Source organism: Columba livia, chromosome 1, assembly GCF_036013475.1.
Source record: "Columba livia isolate bColLiv1 breed racing homer chromosome 1, bColLiv1.pat.W.v2, whole genome shotgun sequence".
NCBI classification, from domain to species: domain Eukaryota; kingdom Metazoa; phylum Chordata; class Aves; order Columbiformes; family Columbidae; genus Columba; species Columba livia.
In genome coordinates this window covers 21,316,195-21,332,815 of record NC_088602.1, presented here as the reverse complement: position 1 = coordinate 21,332,815, position 16,621 = coordinate 21,316,195, and the positions used below count along the sequence as shown (strand labels likewise).

Here is a 16,621-nt window from a genome sequence, read left to right as displayed (position 1 = left end):
ATTCTTTCATGTATGCAAGTATTGATTTATGAAGTGTTTTCCCCTGCATGCTTTCTGGAATATGATACTAACCTTCAACTGGAAATTAAAAACTCTGGGCCTCTTGCCTAAAGAAACCACACAGTTCCCTCAGACCTGGACAACAGCATCATTTCCATCATAAATAAACATTGTAGGCCAAAACACCCCTAAACAAGGAAAGTAAAATCTGAAAATAAAAAGAACAATCTTTGCTCTCAGCTGCCAAGGGATAAATCAACTTGTAAATTATTTTCGTTAAATGCAAGATGAGGAGGAATCACATATTTTGACTTGCAGCCATACGTATGGTAATTCTTCGGTTATCCAGTTGATGTCCACCTGATTAATACTTGAAAATGTTATCGGTATCATTTTACAGCTGGCCAGTTATCTAGGCTGAATCTATGTATATTTACCAGCAAATGGTCTCATAACAGTTGCCAGGCCATTCATGCATATCTCCTTTCCTAAGCCACTGAACAGAACAAACATTTTTAAAATTTTTTGTTGTATGTTTTACTAAGAAAATGTAAAAAGGGAGTTGGAGAATGAGAGAGAACCTAGCTTTGGAGAAAAGTCGAAGATAATATAAAACCTGGATTAATGAGAAAGTACAGGCACTGCTGAAGTGCAAGAAGGAGTGAAGGAGGAGACTCATTTTGGGCAAGTGAAAATTCATGAAATGATCTGTTCCCCATAGAAGACAGGTTCTTTCTGGTCCTGCATAATATGTGCTACGTTTGTCTGGATTTTATGGGTCCTAAGGTCCATAAGTGATACAAGAGAAAGTGGTGGATTTAGCCCAGTACAATAAAAAGTATTGAATAATTTCTATCAGAGACCAGTGAGTCCACTTCAGCTTGGAAGTCTACAAAATATTCTACAGCATGGAAAAGGTGAATAGGCAATGTTTACTCATTAGAGCACAAGAACTCAGGAATAGACAGTGGCATTATGAGGCCAAAATCAAAAGGTTTTTTATATAACATATTTCTAAATTATGGAGTTGATTGTCAAAGGAGAGTGGGCAGTCCAAAATTTAGATTCACAAAGAGAGCAGAAAAATGTATGGACAATGTGTCTGTCAATGGATATGAAACACAACTAGGTAGAGGAAATCACCGTCTGCAGCACTGTCTAGACCTCTGGTTGATAAAAGCTACAATGGTTTCTAATGGCAAGCTTTATTTATCCTCTGTAGACATGTTGGATATGTCTTTTCTCTAAGCTAGACATTGTGATTGCTGATTTCCTCTTAGAGAGGATAGCTTGAAAGAAAAAGCTCTCCTTGAGTTTGGGAGCTGAGGAGGGGACCCAACACATGGTGACGAATCACAATGATTCTAAAAAGGAACTAGTAAAACAAGAAAAAAAATGAAAGAACAGATGAAAATTGATGAAATCAGAAAGGGTTTATTTTGCACTCAGGCTGGGATTTGTTTGTGGAGAACAGAAGGAAGCAAGGGAGCCAAGAGATGTAGTCACAACCCTGCTATAAGGTCTGGAGGAGTCTAAAAGCTAGTAGAAGAAGTTGGCTGAATAAGGGGTCTAGTGCCCTCCTACACAGGATTAGGCATGGCCTGGCTAAACTGGGCAACCAGCACCTGAAGGAATTCCTCAAAGCAGGTCTGAGGTCAGAAATATGTTTTATCAGAGTTAGTCACAATTCATCCCATCAAACTTCTCCTGGTCCAGGGGCTGGAGGGAAGACAACAGATCCCTCCTTATCTACCAGATGGAAAAGTCTCCTGATCCAAAGACCAGCAGTTGGTGACACTGTGGGCATAAAGTAGGACTCGGCTCATCAAGGCTGATGATGTTTGTTGCAGTGAGATGACCTTTATCATACACTTACAGTCTGTGCTGAGAAGAGATGCTGAATGCCAATTATTCAAGCTGTGCATACTCACTTCCTCAGGCAGTGGTAAAAGAAATGCACCTGCAGGAGAGTTTGGCTGGCATGCAGGTCGTGTAAGGGCAGGAGTCACCATGTGTGACTAAACTCTGCTCTTGGGCTGTCAGTGACAGGAAACAGCTTGGTAAATGTCCCATGAGACCCTTCTGAGAATTCACCCATCTAGAGGGAACTCCAGCTGAACCTGCTCTCCTACTCTTACCTGTCAAAGCCCATCCTGCATGATCCAGAAGAACTGACTGGATTTAGGGGGCAACAGGCCCCCAAACACTGTGGACCCATAGGAAGAAACCTGAAGACTCTGTAAAGTGGCTAGTGATGCTAGTTTCACAGCCCACTGAAGGAGATACATAGTTGGACACAGGTTTCCCGGGCCCATAGGGAAAGTCATGCCAGGCCTAGAGTTCACCCAAGTATTTGCAGAGGAAGACAACACTGCCAGAAGTTTCTCAAACCTTTTGCTACTTAGCATGCTTTCTCAGCTAGTGACACTGGCAGAGATATGATTTTCAGAATTAGGGGCTGGAGCAGTGGAGTCCTTCAGACATGAAGTGAACTGACTCCCACTTTTGTCTTCAGTGGTGAAATAAACAGGTTGCTTTGTAGTTTAGGGAACCCAGCAAGTACAGTCTGCAGACTGTAGTCACCCCTGAGGACGAACAGATTAGTCCTTCCTCCATTGGCCCTTGCTTCAGCCCACCAGTCTCACATTTTTCTTAAACTGTTTCCAATATAAAGCTGTGAGATTAGGTACCCTTCATATGGTCATGCATATTGTCAGCACTAGGCCTTGTCCTGTAAATTGTGTCACATAACATCAATCCCCTGCAAAGGTACAGGGACTTGAGTGAAGGATAGGGACACATCTTGCAGGAATATATATGGAACAGGCTTGTCTTCATCTTCCCAGGGAAATCAAGGGAAGTGAGTACCAAGAACCATTGTCAAGCAATTATTATTTTCTCTTCTCTTATGTCTCTGCCCAAGCTCTTGCTTTCAGCCAGGATATGAGATTTTTACTCTGAAAACATCTTCTAATACCTAAAATGATACTCTGCTTGAAAACGAAGCATTTTGTCTATGGACATTGCATTGTTTATTTTAAGCTTTTAAGTATGTACCATGTTCTACTCAGTTGAACATTAGACGCTTTCATGTTTGATGGTGTTTGGACAGCTGATATTAAAATTTGTAATCCTCTGCAAATTTTTATCAAGATGTCACTGGGATAACAGATGTAATTGCTGAGCTGGGCACTGCAGCACCAAATATAAGCTGTACAGAGCTCAGAAATGGTCTCCAGAGCGTTTCACTTGTCTTATGAGTATTGTAGATCTAGCTGTGGTGCAGTACAACATGTATGATCTTGAAGTCTTAAGGCTGGAGATGTCTATGTAACACAGAATCATAGAACGGCTTGGGTTGGACGGGATTTTTAAAAGTCATCTAGCCCAATGTCCCTGCCTTGGGCAGTGACATATTTCCCTAGTTCAGGTTGCTCAAAGCCCCATCTAACCTGACTTTGAACACTTCAAATGATGGGGCATCCACAACTTCCCTGGGCAGCCTGTTCCAGTGCCTTACCACTCTCACTGTAAAAATTGTCTTCCTCATGTCCAGTCTAAATGTACCCACTTTCAGTTTCAAACTGTTGTCCCTCTGTTCAGTCACTTCAGGCATTGGTAAAAAGTCTCTCCCCATCTTTCTTATATGCCAACTTTAAGTATTGAAAGTCTGCAATAAAGTGTCTCCAGAGTCTTCTCTTCTCCAGGCTGAATAACCCCAACTTCCTCAGACTTATTTTGTAGCAGAGGTGTTCGGATTATTTTTCTGGATCTGCTCCAACAGGTCCAAGTCTTTCTTGCACTGTGGACCCCAATGCTGGATGCAGTACTCCAGGTGAGTAGAGAGCAGGGAGGCAGAATCAAGTCCCTTGACCTACTGGCTACACTTCTTTTTCTGCAGTCCAGGATAGGGTTGGCTTTCTGTCCTGCAAGTGCACATTGCTGGCTCATGTCCAATTTTTCATCTACCAGTACCCTCAAGTCCTTCTCTAGAGGGCAGCTCTCTATCAATTTTATTGCTCTGATCCAGGTCTAGGACCTTGCACTTGGCCCTGTTGAACTATGAGGTTCACATAAGCTCATTCATCAAGCCTGTGAAGGTCCACCTGGTTGGCATTTCTTCCCTCAAACAAATCAACTGCACTACTTCGCTTGGTGTCATCTGCATCTTGTTGAGGGTACACTCAATTCCACTATGTCATTCATGAAGATATTAAATAATATTGGTCCCAGTAAGGACCTGTGGGAACAGCAGTTCCAGCTAAAGGGCCTTGGACAGATTATACAGAAATATGTTTTTTATGAGTGTAAAAAGTGATATCCCAGGCCAGTGAGAATGATATCTGAAGTCAGAAAACCGCCCTCATATGTATGGTGTGTGAATGTCCTTGGGCCTGGTCTGTGAATGAGTGGGAACGTACCTGAAACAAACATAACATAAGTGTGGTGTGTTTTTAATAACAATTATTGAAAAAACATCTTATGCAACATCTTAGTCCAGGCCTGTATCTGTAAATCCTATAAATTGCCAATGGCTAATAAAGGCCTCAGCCTAGCTTAGCTCTCTGCTTTGCTTGGCTCGGCACTCCTTCCTAAACAAGATCTCTGTCTGTGCGTGCATCTCTGTCTGCGTCACGGTGCGCGTCGTTTCTAGTCACCACAGGGACCCTTGAAGGATACCACTTGTTACTGGTTTCCACTTGAACACTGAGCAACTGACTGACTGCAACTCTTTGGACGTAGCCATCCAGCCAATTCCTTATCCATCTAACAGTCCATCCATCAAACCCTTATCTCTCTAAATTAGTGTCAAGAATGTTGTGGGGGACTGTGTCAAAGGCCTTACAAAAGTCCAGGTAGATGACACCCATAGCTCTTCCTTTGTCCACTGATTATAGAAAGCCACCAGGTTAGTCAGGAATTACTTACCCTTGGTGAAGCCATGATGGCTGTCTCCAATCACATCTCTGTCTTCCATATGTTTCCATGTATCTTCCAGGAGAATCTGTTCCAGGCACGGAGGTGAGTCTGGCAGGTTGGTAGTTCCCAGGATCCTCCTTTTTACCCTTTTTTTTTAAAAAAGAGGTGTGATGTTTCCTTTTTTCCAGCCACTAGAGGCTACTATGTTTATAAACAAGTAATCAAATGAAACCTAATGTAATACCAAGAGATATAAATCCAGTCACTAGCTTAAATGAGTGTACTTTAAATCAGTCTATAGAATTCTTCAGTTATTTTCACAGTTCTTTAGATCTGGGCTAAAACTCCTAAATGCTGGAGCACCATTTTCCATAAAATAGTCAAGGGAAAATGAAAGCTACAATAAATCTATCAAAAAAAAAAGCTGATAATTTTCAACAGACTTAAAACTTTGCTGGTGGGACAACTGAAGAGATTATAAAAACTAATAGGGTGCTACTGAGAGTGGACAATCTAAGCTGTTCCAGGTAAGGACTCATTTCCCCAGCAGGGTTTTGGGGTGGTATTTACTGCTCAAGTGCATCACCTGCTGTGTTCTGTGACTAGTGCAATAACAGATCCTGCTGGACTCTACTATAAACACTTCCAATCAATCAACACTGGCATCTTCCTGTAGCTTTGCTATTAAAAAGTAGAGGGAGTTTTTAAAGCAAAGGCCATTCATGTAATTAAAATGATACTAATAATTTGCAAATTAACAGTTTAAGGCAAGTTACTAAAAACCTTATTTTCTTTCAAAAGTTTGGGATAATAGGATGCTACTAATTGATTTTTTAATGCTTCCCAGGTTAGTTTGCAGAAGCTGGCCTTGTTTACTGGTGTGTATTATCAATACATTGGCAATGCAAGCAAGGTAGGAAAACACATGTATTAAATGGTTCTTGTTGCTTTGCATCAGTGAATTCATCTGCATGTAGGAAAAAATATTCTAAACATCAGCATCAGCGGTGTGTACTAGGGACCAGGAATAACTAAAAGTAATAAGTAACTTGTTCAAAATGTTATGTCAACAACACCCTCTCAAGTTCACAAACAGTGATGTGACAGACTGTTTCTGGCCCAAAATACTCATGGAAGATGGGGTGTGAAAGATCTAGATAAAACTGAGAATACTATTTTGTTATTGTTGCTGTTTATTTGTTTTTGGCTTTTTTTTTTTTTTTTAACTGTAAGAATTTGTGCTGAAAGGCCTGTAGCCCTCATTCTCTTGGTAGAAAAAAAGCATTTCTATGTGAGAAGTCTGACCAATCATGAAAAACACAGTGCTGCTGAAATGTATCTGCATAATTATATATGAAATTTGCATATATTGCATCTCCAAAATGTGAACAATGAAGGATGTCACAGCCAGCTTGTGCTTTTGAATATGCTACAAGAACTAACGAATTATTGTGTGTGAATTATCTGCTTGGTTACAAATTCCAATCTCAATCACGTTTCTTTTTTTTACATTTTGCCTTAAGTACAGATGATGACATAGATAAGTTTTTCTTGCTCTTCTGGCCACTCTTAGCTGACAGTTCGAACCATCACTAAATGGTGTAGCAAAAGACGGCAGCAGCAGCTGAGGATGTTTGAGGATGAATCATCTGAATGTTTCAACTAACTCCGAATTGACTCCATGCTGAAGTTTCTCATGCTGATAGGTTTGACATTTTTCTATAAAATTCTCTTTAGGCTCTGGCTCATAGTAGGAAGGAGATGGCATAATCAGTGAACTCCACTTAAAGGAGGGAACATCCCAAACTATTTTTTTTCTTATTAAGGGAAAAAGAAAAATTAAGCAAGCAACAAGAACTACATGAATATCTTATGGTAATCAGAAAATGACCCAGCCAAAAGTCAGCTAAGATACATAATAGTCACTGTCAGTTAGCAACAAATACAAAAATGCAGAAAGAGTGGTAGGCAATGGTGACATCCAAAAGGTTGTTGATTAAAAACCACAATGCAAAAAGGGGAAAGCAAGACTATGCTGAAGTAAAAAAATAAATTAATATTTATTGCCTTAAAAGAATTGCAACTCTGGAAGGTTAATGTTGTTGCATTGTCCTAGCACTGAACTTGAACCTGCAAGAATACAGGATGTGTCCACAACATGTCAACATGAGCTAGATTACGTAACCCTTCTGCTAGCAAAATTTCAAAATTAGGTTCTAATTTCAAAAAGCTATTTTTATTTTTCTTTCCCTCCAGTTATACTTTTAAACTACCTTACCTTGTATATGCCTGGTCTGTATATCCAGCTATTACCCTTTTTGTGTGATAAAGGACTGAGAAAATTCTGAAGGAATGATTCTGTTTGAATTGAGTTACAAAGCATGTGCATCTCTGAGAGATGGGTGGAAAACTGAGATTACAAAATGAAGACAGGTGCAAGTTTACCACTGAAGAATTAACAACTCCAGTAACAGCTAAGAGTGTGTCCATATTCAACCTTAATTCAAAGGCAAACTTTAAGCAAAAAATTGTTTTCTACTTTTAAGGTTGAAACTAGTGTGCAAGTACTATGTACAAACCTGACCTTTCACAAAGCAAAGAACCAGCTTACTTCAGGTTTTGGGGAATGCATGCGGGCTAAAGAGCACTTGTTTACCAAATCCTCAGGTATGCCCAAAACCTCATGTGTAGTTGAAAGAGAATAACCATTTACATTTTCTTGTTTTGCTATCTGTTTAATGTGTGGCTTCTCCACTGATCACTGAAACAATTAGTAATGTTTCCATTAACTTCAATTAGCTTTGGGAGTGTATTGTGCATATCAATTAGCTCTGGTAGCATATTGTGTAAAACTGTAGGTTTTCCTTTCGGTTTACCAAATGGTGATATATATATATCATCCCACTGGGGCTATATAACTAGACTTTTCCAATAATAAAATAATAGCAATACTTATAATTAAGACACTCACACCTAGTGATTTCTAGTGCTTAAAAGACAAGTCTAGATCAGCCATCCCAGAAAACAGCACAAACCAGTAACATAGAATTGACCTCTAGCAAATCTTAACAGAAAAAACAGGATTTCTTCATTAAATATCTATTTCTTGCTGTTATTTCAGTTCCGTTTTGTAAATTAATCTGCTCAGCAAAACCCCTAGAATTTGAAGGTACAATTTACACAGGAGAAAACCCAGATTCTCCCCTTGCACTGTCCACGGTGTCACTCAAAAATTAGTCATCTGGCTTACTTTGTAGATCTGGCAACACAAGATTTCCCCCCACTTTAATCTGCTTTTTATCCTTATTTTCACACTATTCACTTCTTATTTAGCCGATGTTCCGTAGGCGAAACTTTTATGCTAACCCAACACCTAAAGTTGAATTGGTAGCTAATGCGTATCAGAAGGGTCTCTTTCACTATATGTATCGTAGAGTTGTTAATTAAATATTGATTCTCCTGACACTTTCCTGCATTTTATCCTCCACAATTTCAGGGTTGTTATTTATTCATTTGTGTTGACAATCTTCTCCTTTTTTTTCATTGATCTTTGATAAATGCTATCACAGAACGAGAAGCGTAAATGGGGTAAGGAGAGGATAAGGGGAACATTTACCACAGTGAGCAACTCAGCTAGAGAAGACTTTAAACAATTTGGGTCATCTTTACCAACCTCTACCTGTACATCCTCTATCTATAAAACTCTGTATCTGCAAATGCAAGTTGGTAAATACATTCTTATGCTCCTTTAAGTAATTATATTAAGTACATATTGAGACACTCTTCACAGCTTAGCAGACTTGATAGTTGCCTTTGAAAATTTGTCCCTGTGTATTTATTTATCTTCAAAGGAAAACATAAAGATTTGAATGAGAGTATCTAGAACATGTCCATCACCCAGTAAACATACTCAGCAATTTACTCAAAACAATAATTTCAGCTATTTTTATTTTGTCAACATATATGCATTGTGTGAGATGTACATCCATGCAGTGAAGTTGCCTTACTGACAAAAGGCTTTCTGCTTTTAGCTACATTTTGCAGACCTTTCAGAGGTAGTGAGTGGCTCCCAAGAATTTGTAGTTTACAGATTGAAAAACCTTTCATAAAATTTATTTCTTCAGACTCAGGGAACAAACGTTGTTGTTTTTTTTTTTTTTTCCAATAATACAATGGCAAAGTAATAAAGTACTCTGAAATAATTGACTAGCTAATTCCCTCCCTCCTCTTTTTTTTTAATAGGCTTTTTTTCTAGAAGGAACTGCTCCTACCTTTTGATTAGGCTGCTTGAAATCACTCTGATTGGAAAAGCTAATTGAACATGACTCAGTGGTGAGTCAGACCCAATAGGAGTCAATGATGAGACACACTTGCCAGAAAAGAAAAAATCAAATTCTGGGAAGTATTAATAGTAGTGTCATCTGTGAGACATTGGAGATAATTATTCTGCTCTGTTTGGTTTGGGTGAGGATGCAGGTGATGGTAGTCTGCCTGGTTTGGACATCTTACTTAATGGATGATAACAAATTGAAGAGAGCTTGGAAGAAACAGTCAAATGAAATAAGAGGCTTAAGAAGTATTATCTGTTAGGAAAAGTGACTATAAGATTATTATCTTAGTTTTGTAAGTCACTTTGATCATCACTTGTTCATGGATGAGATGAGAAGTAAGCAGCTTACATCACAGCAGTGGCTGTGCCCACTTGCCCAAAGGGTGATTATTTGTCCCAGGGAGGAATCCCTGGCTCCCCCCTGCATGGTGCAGGCCTTGAAGCAGATCCTGGCTCAGCTCCTGTCCCACTGCACGTTGAACCTACTCACTTCCATACCTCTGTAGCACACCCTTCAGCTCTCTCCTTGCTTATTATGGTTCTGGCCCTCAGTGTGGCTTCCTGCCATAGCCTGGCAGCAATGGATCCTCTTCAGGTGTCTGTGTGAAAGGAAAAATCTGACATGTCAGTCCCTAGCTTTATCATGCATCTGCTCTGTTGTTCCCTCCCAGGCATACCTGCATTCTCAAGCAAAAATGTACAGGTGTGTTTGAAAGAATCTGGACAAGACTCATTCTCAAGAGTGTAACCAAAGAAAAACTCCAAACAGGATAAACTCCTATGTATTCATGAGAATCCCACAGACTGGGGGAGACAGCCGTGTCCTAGGACCACCTCTGTGCCTCCCTGGACAGGAAGACATGCAAAGACAAGTCATGCAAAGCAGTGAGGCAGATGAGGATTTACTATGTGCATGGTAGGTGTCCCAGACTTGTATTTCTTTGCTGTGCCTTGCTTGGAATAAGTGGACTGAAATATTTGGGTGCTCTAGTGAAAATGGAAAACACCTTCAAAAAGATTGTCAAAGACCTGTACACCACACCACCAGGACACACCATGCTCTTACTCATCGAGATGCAGCAGTGATCAATCACAATGCATTTGCAATGCATCTCTGCTCATTACAGGCTTCCTCCAACACATCCTCCTTGGACTACTTTTGAGGATGATGAAAAGTAACCTTGCCTATGCTGAGCCACAGAAATACTGCTTCAGTGTGTATTGGGTTTTTGTGGCAAGGTTTTGGTAGCAGAGGAGTTACAGGGGAGGTTTCTATGAGAAGCTGCTAGAAGCTTTCCCTCATGTCTGATAGAGTCAATCCCAGCCAAGTGCAAGATGGACCCATTGCTGGCCAAGGCTGAACCTATCAGTGATGGTGGTAATGTCTATGGGATAACTTATTTAAGAGCAAGAACCTGCTGTGCAACAGCAGCAGGAAGAGGCGGAGGAATGTGAGAGGAACAGCTTTGCAGACCTCAAGGTCAGGAGGAGGAGATGCTGCAGGTGTCACCTGCCACCATTACCTGCCAGAGGAAGAAGTGCAAGCGCAGCTTCCATTTTCCCTGCGGCCATGAAAATGGATGTGTCTCCCAGTTCTTTGGGCAGTACAGGTAAGGGCTGACGGTCGTCATGCTGGGCCTCTTCTGCCTCCTTCCCCCTCCTGCCAGCAATGGCCAAGCAGGTGAGTGTTGTGCCCCACAGCGATTCCTCCAAGGGTCCTCCTGGAGCCAGGGACAGCCTTCAGCCTCCACACTCCTTTGGGTAGCCTTGTCCAGAACCAAGGACTCAGCACTCCCTGACCTTGCCCGGCTCTTCTGTCTCCCACCCAGGTCCTTCTGCCAGGAGCACAGGCCAGCGCAAACAGTGCAGGCATGCCAGGACGGCCAAACGTCCTGCGTCATTTGCCTGGAGCACGTGGAGGAGCAGCTGTCCTACCAGACTATGGTGTGCCTCAACTGCAGGCAGGCCTGGTTCCATCGGGGCTGCATCCAGGTACGAGGCCCTTCCTGTGCCCGTTGGGCAAGGCAGGTGCCTGGCAGCCGTGCCCCGCTCACACTGCTTGTCTCTCTCTTGCAGCAAGAGGCTTTCCACGCTGGGCTGCTTTGCTTCCGGTGCCCCCAGTGTAATGACAGGGAGAAATTCCTGCCAGAAATGTCTTTCCTGGGGATCCAAGTCCCCAGCAGGTTGGTTCTCTTCTGCCCTTCCGCTGTGCCCCCAAGACAGATGAACTGCGCTGGGCCAGCCCACAGGCTCTCTGCCCGAGCTCTGTCTCCCACCGCAGTGGCTGCTGACAGAAGGACAGGAGACCCCAGGCAGGGACGCAGCAGACCCCAAAACTTGCCTGGTTATTCTTCTCACACCTCCACTCAGCTTCTTGCCTCCATGCTCCTTTGGGGCAAAGGCAGGCCCTGCTTCCCTCCTAGTGTTCTCCCCAGCCCTGCCAGGCCATTGACAAAAGAGGCCAAGATGGTCTGGGGCTCAGAGAGGCAACCAAACTGGCTGCATGGGGCTCCCCATGCAGCTCAAGTGTCTGAATGTCCTAGATGCCTGGCTCTCCCTTATACTTACGGCAGGGGAGGCTCATGACCTTCCTTTTCCTTCACATGCAGACAACCTGCCTGGGAGGCTGGTGCTGGCTTTACAGATATGTACCAGAGGCACAGCCGCTGTGACGCCAGCCTGTGCCTCTGTGCTCAAGGCAGGGAGCAGGCAGAAGAAGAGGGGTAAGTCACCAAAACAGCAATTTCCCTGCTGGAATTCTTGGCAGCAGATGCCTTCGCCTCAGCCTCTCCAGATCCCTCTGTTAGGCTATGCCAGAAAAGCTCATCTGCACACATCCAGAATGTGTACGTAGTGTCTGCTCCTTACGCCTGTCTGACCATGCCCTGACCGCCACTCCTGACTAGTGCAGTCACTCCTGTTGCTGGGCTCAGTCATACACTTGAAGCCCACTTGCGCACATAGAGAGGAACAGAGAGAGACGGTGGTGGCATCTGGGGGGACTTCAAAGCATCCCTTGCCCCAGCTACGCATGGAAGGCCCATCCCAGAAGACATGAGCGCATCAGAGGCCCAGATCCTTAAGCCCAGCTCTGCGGAGAGGCCCAAGGCAGGCAGAAACCCAAAGGAACTTCTCAGAAGAAGGAAAAACCTGTCCAGACCCCTCCCAGGGCTGTCCCAGCAGAGCCATCATACGCATTGTTCAGGAATGAAACCCACTGAGATGAGTCAACACTCTGTTTGTGGGACATCTCTTAGTGTATGTTCCATGATTTGTGTGTCCAAGCACACGTACGTGTATATATGGGGTGTACAGGTGTGTGTGCCAGTCCTAGCAGCTGTGACCACCAGCCTGGTTTCTTTCCCAGGCCGTGGTACTTGCTGCTGTGCTCCTCCTGTGCTGCCAAAGGCACCCACCGATGCTGCTCCGCTTGAATAACAGCGCAGCCACGTGGGAGTGTGAGGACTGCGCTGGCGTGAGCGCCGGTAAGAGCTGAACCTGGTCCCCCATTTGGAACTCCCTTGGTGCACTGGCTGGGGTTGGCGGATGCTGTCTACCCCTGGGATGGGTGGGGGCCCCACTCTGGGGTGTGGGGCCATGCTCCTGACCTCCTGCCACACCTTACCTTACAGCCTCCAGCAGGCAGCCCGAGACAGCTGGACCCAGCACCGCTGGCCAGGCAGCATCATCCCGCAGCTCCCCGGCTCCCGAGACAAGCAGCCGGCCAGTGCAGACAGGGCCGGAGTGAAGGGCGGGCCGCTCGCGGATGAAGAGCAGGGCCAAAAAGCCTTACAGCCGGCCCTGAGGAGCCGGCACTGAGGAGCCAGCGCTTCCACCGCCTGCTGGGCTCCTGCTGGGCAGCTCTGCAGGACGGGCCTCGGGGCAGCTCCCGGGGATGGCAGAGGCACCCAGGCCCTGCTGGAGAAAGTCCCATTGGTCCTGCTGTGTGCACCTACCATGTGCACAGGCCACCCACCCTGTGAGCCCCAGCGAGGGGAATTTGGTCTTAGCTAAGTTTTGGGGATTTTCTAGAAGATTTGAATGCTGCAATGAGCAATTCAGCATTTAGTCATATAAATATAACTTGTGAAATAAAAGGCTTTGTTTGTCTAAACAATGAGTGTTTTCTAGTGGTGTATTACACAAAACAAACCCTAGCCTTCCTAGGACTGGATTCTTCCCGTTCTTACACACTTGTGAAACAATTTGGGTGAGGTGTAACCAGGAGGATACAATGCAATCCCTCCTGTTTTTTTCTATAAGTTAGTACAGATCTAATTGTAGAGGTCTAGTATCCGTAGCAAAGCACTTAAAAAATATACCCACTTCATTATAACCTCCTTTCAGGTAGTTGTAGATAGATAGTGATGAGGTCTCCCCTCAGCCTCTTTTCCTTCAAACTAGACAACCCCAGTTCCCTCAGTTGCTCCTTATAAGATTTGTTTTCTAGACCCTTAATCAGCTTCATTGCTCTTGTTTGGAGATGCTTCAGCACCTCAATGTCTTTCCTGTAGTGAGGGCCCAAACCTGAACGTAGGGTTCGAGGTGCAGCCTCACCAGTGCTGAGTACAGGGAGACGATCACTGCCCTGGTCCTGCTGGCCACAATATTCCTGATACAAGTGAGGATGGTGTTGGCCTTATTGGCCACCTGGGCATACTGCTGGCTTATATCCAGCTGGCTGTCAACCAACATCATAGAATACAATTATAGAATCATTTTGGTTGGAAGAGACCCTCAGGATCATCAAGTCTAGCCATAACCTAACTCTAGTAAACCATGTTCCTAAGAGCCTTGTCTAAACACCACTCTTTCCCGAGTGTGTAGCGGTGACTGGGATTGTTGCGACCCAAGTGCAGGACCCGGCACTTGGCCTTGTTGAACCTCATACAACTGGCCTCAGCCCAATGATCCAGCCAGTCCAGGTCCCTCTGTATGGCCTTCCAGCCCTCAAGAAGATCAACACTCCCACCTAACCTGATGTCATCTGCAAACTTACTGCAGGTGCAGTCCATCTCCTCAAACAGATCACTGATAAAGAGATTAAACAGAACTGGGCCCAATACTGATCCCTGGGGAACACCACTCAGGACCAGCTGCCAACTGGATTTGGCTCTTTTCACCACAACTCTTTGGGCCCGGCCATCCAGCCAGTTCTTCACCCAGCAAAGAGTTTGCCTGCTCAAGCCATGACCTTCGAGTTTCTCCAGGAGAATGCTGGTGGGATATGGTGTTGAAATCTGCTTCAGAAGTCCTGGCTTCTAAAGAACCTGTTCTTCATTTTAGTCCAATGACCTGGTCATGCTTGGATTAACTGGTGTAGCACCATTAAGTACTTTACCCCACTTTTGGGATTTGGTTAACTGTTGCATGTTTGTGAAGTCTGCCTGCCCTTTTTTCTCAACCAACACTGCCTCTGCTCAGTGTCCTTTCTTTGCCAGCTGCGGGCCCTGGCAGGGATGCAAACAGATCAGGTCACTCTTCAGTCTTCTCCCTCCCTATTCACTCACTTGGAGCAGCTTAAAGACTAGGGATAAGGAAATGTATAGTGCTAGGCTGGATTCATCTTGTGTGCAGCTGGAACCTTCTCTAGATCCATGGGCAAAGGGAAGTCCCTGCAAGAGTCCCTCACCTGTGTAATACTTGTCTCAAAATATTGTTTCTGGCTCACAGTCCCATGGGCCAGTCCCTTTGGTTCATGTTGATCTACCAGCCAGCCGTGAGGCTGAATGAACTGATGTGGGCCATGGCTTTGTCAAGCACGTTGCCTCCCTGCCACAAAATGGCAGCTGAATCAAAGCACCGTGACTTCATGCTCTGCAGCCCTTTCAGCAGGAAAACGAAAGAGCAGCTGACCCTCAGAGCACATGGGGGGAGAGAGTGCCAACAAATGGCCATCAGCAAATCATGGAGCAGTATGAGGCCATATGGGTTACAATGTTTTACAAAATGGACACCCCTTGGCTCAAAATTTGGGGGAAACAACCACTGACACTGAGAAGGTGGATGGCAGCACCTCAGCTGCCGCCTTGTGCTTCATCCTGGGGAAAGCACTGGGAGTCCTCTCCACACCTCCAATGTGGTGTGGTGTTTTTCCCTTACAGTTGTACCCCCTCTTTTAGAGACATCTTGTGTGAATTGGCAGTGCCCTGTACTGTGACACAGCAGGGATGAGCTATCTTGTTACCCACTGGTGGTGGCCAAGCTGAACCCTGTGTGAGCTGAATCCTGCCCCAAGGTACAGCCACCTCCTGGCCTTGTTGATCAGCATAGGTCCTTACAGGTCAGGCAGGCATCTGCAACCACGGCACTGCCATCCTCATTCCTTCCTCACATGTAGAAGGTGGAAACACAAAACTTGTTCTTGCTTGTTTAACAGACCACAGCGCATCTGCGCCTCACAGGGTACAGTACCTGACTCTGCATCGGAAAAGATCTGTCATCTTGGGTTACATAATCTCTCTATATAACTCAGCAATGGTTTTGGCCTTTTCTCAAATAAAATAATGATTGAAGTTTACTTTTCTGTTTTTTAGGCTTTTGACAAGGTTCTGCATGCTGCTTTCCTAATGTCTCTGTCTGAGATTATTTTCCTTACTTCAGTCTTCTTGAATGAGTAGGTTATAAAGTAATAAAACTGTAGAAACACACTGAATGCACACAGTACAGTACAATTAAAGATGCCTCACTATATTCAAATTGCTATTCTACTAACTAGCCTATCTATAGTAAAAATCTTTTCCCTTGACCCATCAAACCATGTTTTCTTAAGCAAATTAACTCCAAACGAATGTGCAGCTTAACAAAAAATATCACTATAATTCTTTTCTCTTTACGTAAGTTATTAAATTGGGTGTTCTTTTCTTCTCTTAACCACTTCAGTTTTCCCTTAGTCAATTCTGACAGTCTGAACAGGAGACTAATTTGTGCTGGGAAAAAGAAGAAAATACAGACATGACTTTTTATTACCAAATATGAGATTTATACATTGTCTTCTAGGGAGTAATACTTGCTTTCCTATTTCTTTTTGTTTCTATACCTAACTTTCTCTGTCATATATGCTACCTTTAGAAGTGTGACATTTATAAATATTTATATAAAGTTTCAAAGATGAGCTTCAGAAAGCAGACGTAAAAGTGAAGCCACTTTCCAGAACACATTCTGTTTTCCCCTTGTGCCTTTCCTAGTAACTGTACACAGGTCATTCTGCTAATTCATATTCTGGTTGGTTTGGGATCAGATTTGTATTTATGTATGAATACAAACTTAACAGATTTGTTTCCTGAAATCTCTGAGAGCAATAGAGGGAACATAGTTGTGTATTTGCTGTCAGCTCTAAAAGCTCCTAAAGCTTGATAAGAAAAGAATGAA

The 16,621-nt window shown here is 43.8% G+C and overlaps 1 long non-coding RNA gene across 1 annotated transcript; it reads left to right on the top strand.

Annotated features, from left to right (window-relative positions):
* The first annotated feature begins 2,003 nt into the window (after positions 1–2,003).
* LOC110358048 (uncharacterized) lies at positions 2,004–13,399 on the top strand. Its single transcript, XR_010469804.1, has 4 exons — positions 2,004–11,242; positions 11,327–11,433; positions 11,860–12,735; positions 12,883–13,399. It is a non-coding gene; the product is annotated as an uncharacterized LOC110358048 (long non-coding RNA).
* Positions 13,400–16,621: the final 3,222 nt, after the last annotated feature.